The following is a 5,670-nucleotide window of genomic DNA, read 5'->3' as shown; positions in this document are numbered from 1 at the left end:
CCTGTACCTGCAACTGGTGTTGTAGTAATCTGTGAGCCACGAGGACTCAGCAATCCCATTACCATGGGTATCAAGACTAGCAAAGCTTAAAGGGTAAGGAAGGGGGTAAAGTGGTGAGGTTGCAGCAGCGACTAAGCAAAGTATGGTGGCTAACATACACAAATAAGAGCGAGAAGAGAAGCAACGGAACGGTCGTGAAACTAACAAAGATCAAGAAGTGATCCTGAACTCCTACTTACGTCAAACATAACCCAAAAACCGTGTTCACTTCCCGGACTCCGCCGAGAAGAGACCATCACGGCTACACACGCGGTTGATGCGTTTTAGTTAAGTCAAGTGTCAAGTTCTCTACAACCGGATATTAACAAATTCCCATCTGCCACATAACCGCGGGCACGGCTTTCTAAAGATAATACCCTGCAGGGGTGTCCCAACTTAGCCCATTATAAGCTCTCACAGTCAACGAAGAATATTCCTTCTCCCGGGAAGACCCGATCAGTCTCGGAATCCCGGTTTACAAGACATTTCGACAATGGTAAAACAAGACCAGCAAAGCTGCCCGATGTGTCGACAATCCCGATAGGAGTCGCACGTATCTCGTTCTCACGACACACCGGATAAGCGAAGCGTACAGGTACCGACGTAACCCAAGTTGCCAAGGGATGGTCCCGCACGGTGCTCTAGTTTGGACCAACACTTAGACAAGCACTGGCCCGGGGGGGGGGGGGGGGTTAAATAAAGATGACCCTCGGGATGCGCGACTCCCAAGGGAAAAAGGCTAGGTGAGGCAAATGTAAAACCAAGGTTGGGCCTTGCTGGAGTAGTTTTATTCAAAGCGAACTGTCAAGGGGGTCCCATAAATCACCTAACCGCGTAAGGGACGCAAAATCAAGGAACATAACACCGGTATGACGGAAACTAGGGCGGCAAGAGTGGCACAAAACACCAGGCATAAGGCCGAGACTTCCACCCTTTACCAAGTATATAGATGCATTAATTAAATAAAAGATATTGTGATATCCCAACGTAAACATAATCCAACATGGATCAATCTTCATCTTCACCTGCAACTAGCAGCGTTATAAGAGGGGCTGAGCAAAGCGGTAACATAGCCAAACAACGGTTTGCTAGGAAGGGTGAAAAAGGTTAGAGGCTGACATGGCAATTTGGGAGGCTTGATAAGCAAGTGGTAGGTAACGCATCATAGCGATAGAACGAAGCAACTAGCATAGCAATGATAGTAATGAGATCCAAGGTGACGGTCATCTTGCCTGAAATCCCGCTAGGAAGAAGAACGAGTCCATGAAAAAGATGAAGCCACGAAGACGAACCATGCGTAGACGAACGAATCCTCACGATCGCAACGAAACGGGAACTATCGAGAAGAAGAACACAACATGGTAAACACACCACACATGAACAAGGCATGATGCTCAACCAAGTATGATGCATGACAAGGCTACATGAAGCTACTCATGGCAAGAGATGATGCATACAAGAACAACACATCAAAGCAGGTTTAAATGAGGCCGGAAACAATATATGACAATTCCGGTAAGTCCTCATATACAAATTTCGAAATTGCTCCAGATCTGAATAAAACTTATGTTCAAGTTGTTAAACAGCAAGTTAAGATGCACCAAGATGATCTACACGAAATTCTAGTCAAGTTACATATAAAGTTCATTTAGTTCGGAGCTACGGCCTAGAAGATATGAGCAAAACAAGTTAAACATGGCATTGATGCAAAATGCATTCAAACATCAATCAAACACCTCAAAACAAGGATGCAACAAGGTAACCTGAAACTACATGCAAAACTAAGCAAGTTTCATATAGAGCATGCTCAAAACGGAGGAACGGTTCAACACATACACATGAAACAAGTTTAAAGGACAAGCTGTCCAAAACAGCAACTAGGCATCTAGCAAGCATCAAAACAATATGCTACAGCACCTCAACATGAAAACAAAAAACATGGACATGATGTACATATAAAGCATAACAAAACATGAACACGGAGCTATCTCCAGAAATCAATAGAACATGCTCAAAATGACATGGCAAGATTGCAAATAATAACAGTTCACAGACTTGGCAGAAATTACTGGACATGACAGAAATGACATCAGGTTGCAAAGTTTAGAGCTATCAAACAACATGCTACAGGAACAGATCATAGCAAACAAAGGCATGGCATGAATCTACTAATTGCATAGAACAAAAGTCCCTTACTGATCACGAGCCAAAAAGGCACAGAAGATATGATGGCACCCATATAAACATAGCAAGTTTCATGACAGATTCAGACTTGGTGAAAATAACAGTGCATGGCAGAAACAACGATAAGTAGGCATGTTGGTGAGCTTGAACCACCTACCACAGAGCATTACATGGCATGTGAAGTCAACCAACAGCAAGATGATATAAATATGAAGCTAAGCATGGCAAGAGCATGTCTATAGGGTGCATGGATCACTATCAAAACACATGATAAAAATTGGATTTAATGTTAACAGGCTGACAGCAACATTATTTAGCAAGTTTGGAGAAAGATGACAACAAGCTAAAGCAGGATATAAATGCAACCAAGGGCATGGATGGATAGAGAATAACAGGAACAACAAAACATCCTGAGTGAAGATCTCCAGATTATGCATGGAACTCATGGTAGCAGCAGGTTTACATAGCAACAAAATATAACAGACTCAGACTTGGCAGAAATGACCAAGTCACAGAAATCAGCAACATTACGGAGGCTACTTTGCATGCTTGTGCTAGTCACCACATTGATCACAAAAGTACATGGCAAGCACCTCTGTAAAGATGGCATGGCATAAATAAAAACACATGTAGAGCTTATGCTCATAGGATGCACACAGAAAACGCAATGAAAAAGACAAATCACCAAGTTATAACAGTTTCAGCAGGTTAACATCATATAGCACTCTTGCAACGATGATTAGGGAATCAAGCTGAACTCAAAAAAGCATGACACAATGGAACAAAATGAAGAGCACCTCATGATGAACATTTTGATATATTACACGCACAAATCGGAGCAGTATGCAAGGAGATATGACAGGTCAAAGTAGCACACATGAGATGAAATATTTCGGGGACGGAAGAAAACGGAGTCAACCTCAGATCTAGGGCTTCTGCACGGATTTTGAGGCAAGGCGGATCTCGCCGGAGAGCACGCCGGAGTTGGAGGCGACGGCGGCCGGAGCAGCGGGGAAGGTCGCCGGAGCGCGGGGCGGCGGATCCAGCCGGCCGGGATCCCGCCGGATCCGGGCGCGGGCAGCGAGGAGGCGGGGCGGCGCCCACGGGACGGAGGCGAGGCAAGGCGGCGGCGGCGGCGGAGGTTGGCGGCGGAGAGGCGCGGTTGCCGACAGCGCACGGCGCGCGACGCGCGGTGGCCGGCGAAGGGAGAGGCGGCGGCTCGGGGTCGAGCGGGAGAGCTCGGGGCCGATCGGCGGTCGCGGGCTGGCGCGGCGGCCGACCGGCGGGGAGCAGACGGCGGGGTCCGGCGGACGGCGACGGAGGCGCCGGGCGGCGGGGCACACGGCGGCGCTGGACGCCGGCGGCGGGAGGCGAGGAGGCTCGGGCGGCGCGGAGCTCGGGCAGGAGCGGAGGGCGCTCGGGCCCGGCGCGGCTCGGGCGGGCCGGCCTCGGGCCTTGCGGGCCCCCGACGACCCGGGAGAGGCTGGGAGCGGCGGCGCGGGGACGGGCGGACATGTCCGGACGGTGGGGAGAGGTGTCCGGCGGCGCGGAGGGAAGAAGGTTAGGGTTTAGACCGAGAATTTCGGGGGAGGGGGTGTTTATATAGATAGAGGGAGCTAGGAGAGTCCAAATGAGGTGCGGTTTTCGCCCACACGATCGTGATCAAACGACCGAGAGCATGGAGGGGGTTTAGATGGGCTAGGTGGGCTGTGTGAAGAGGTGCTGGGCTGCAAAGAGAAGAGGGTTTCGGGCTACGCGGTTAACCGTTGGGGCATCAAACGACCTCCAAATGGAACGAAATTTGACGGGCGGCCTGCCGGTGATATACCAAGGCCACTCGGCAAATCTCGGCCCATTCCGAGAACATTTCTCTCCCGCTCACGAAACAAGGTCTGAGAGGGACAACGGGTGCGTGCGAGAGTGTCGGATCGCGAAACGGACAACGGGGAAAAGGACCGGATGCAAGTTTTGAAAAACATGCAGATGAAATGCAGATGATGACATGGCAAAATGCAACACGCAAGCAAATGACATGGCAACGACGGCGAATAACTGGAAGACACCTGGCGCATCGGATCCGGGGTGTTACATCGGAGCAGCAAAGAGGGTGCTTTAGCCGGAGGGGAAGGGTGCTTCCGTGGAGGTCAGGTAGGTGCCCAGGATGGTCTGAGATAAAGAAGAACTAGACGGGTATCGGGCGGTGGCCTTCCTGGGACCCAAGCGGCGGCGGTTTCCCGTGCTCTACTTCTCCTCGATGATGGCGGTGGGCACGGACGTGCTGGCCGCTACCCCGTTTGCGTCTGCGCGGTCGTCTTGTTTCTCTGCGTGCATGGCACGGTTGCACGCGCGTCAACGGCGGATGGCGTGGTCGCATGCACGGGATGCGGCGATGCGTGCCGCTGTGCTCCACGTCGTGCCGGTGTGGAGCAGCTCGCCACTCCTCATCGAGTTGGCCTAGAGCAGAAACTTGCTGAACTACGCGGTGGCTTGGGACGACAACTTGCTCCGTTGGGTGAGGCGCGGGAGGTGGAGCAGCTAGCTGCCTCGCAAGTATCCAGCGGGCTCGGCGGGCCACCAGCCAGCTTGTATGCCGGAGAACTGCTCTTCGGAAGCCATCGGAAGAGTGGTGAATGAGGAGATTGGGGGAGCGGCGGAGGGGCGTGGTTCTTGCCCGGCATCTGCCATCGTTTAAATAGAGGGTGGATGGGAGGAGCTCGGCCGGTGTTGCGTTTAATGCCGGCCCGCTCCTGAACGGACGTTTGGCCGGAGTAGGTTTCTCGATTTTCACGCGGGGTTAATGAAGGCATATGAATGCGGCGAGGAGGCGTGTTCAGCCGCGTGTGCAGCGGGCGGAGGCAGTGAGATGTCGCGTCCGCCTTGAGCCGTCTTCAATGCGGAGCGGGTTTTTTTCATGGGCCAAGGCGGTCAGAAGCGGGCTTGGGAGAGGTCCGGATTACCGTAAACCTCTCCACGTTTGTCTCAGATTTGTGGGAGAAATCGCGTCCGGACCTCATCCGCGGGACGATACAGGTCGGCGTTGGATGGCTTCCGGGGTCTGGACAGCACGTTTCGCACCGTTGCGGAAGGTATACAGATCCGCCTTGGAGATGCCCTAATTAGGAAAAAGTTGTTCATAAATGGGGTAGTGGTGCTTCTCACGGGGCCGGTATGAGACGAGGCCACAAGCAAGCGAAGGGGGGTGTGGCCTTTTGGGTGCACAAGAAGCGCACATACTTACACAGAAATCATGTGTACACTCTACCAGCGCAGCACAGGACCAAGCAGCTCAAAAGTTGCTCCGAGACCGAGAGTGAAGCGTAGGGAAGGGAAGGGAATTGATTGGTTGGAGCGTCGCGCTCGGGGAGCTACGGTGTCCCTCACTCACTCACTCACACCTGTAGCTAGCACAGCACCACTCACTCACTCACACTCTCGGAGTAGAACTCG

Source organism: Triticum aestivum, chromosome 6D (assembly GCF_018294505.1).
Source record: "Triticum aestivum cultivar Chinese Spring chromosome 6D, IWGSC CS RefSeq v2.1, whole genome shotgun sequence".
NCBI lineage: Eukaryota > Viridiplantae > Streptophyta > Magnoliopsida > Poales > Poaceae > Triticum > Triticum aestivum.
Note: the sequence above shows the minus strand (reverse complement) of the source record.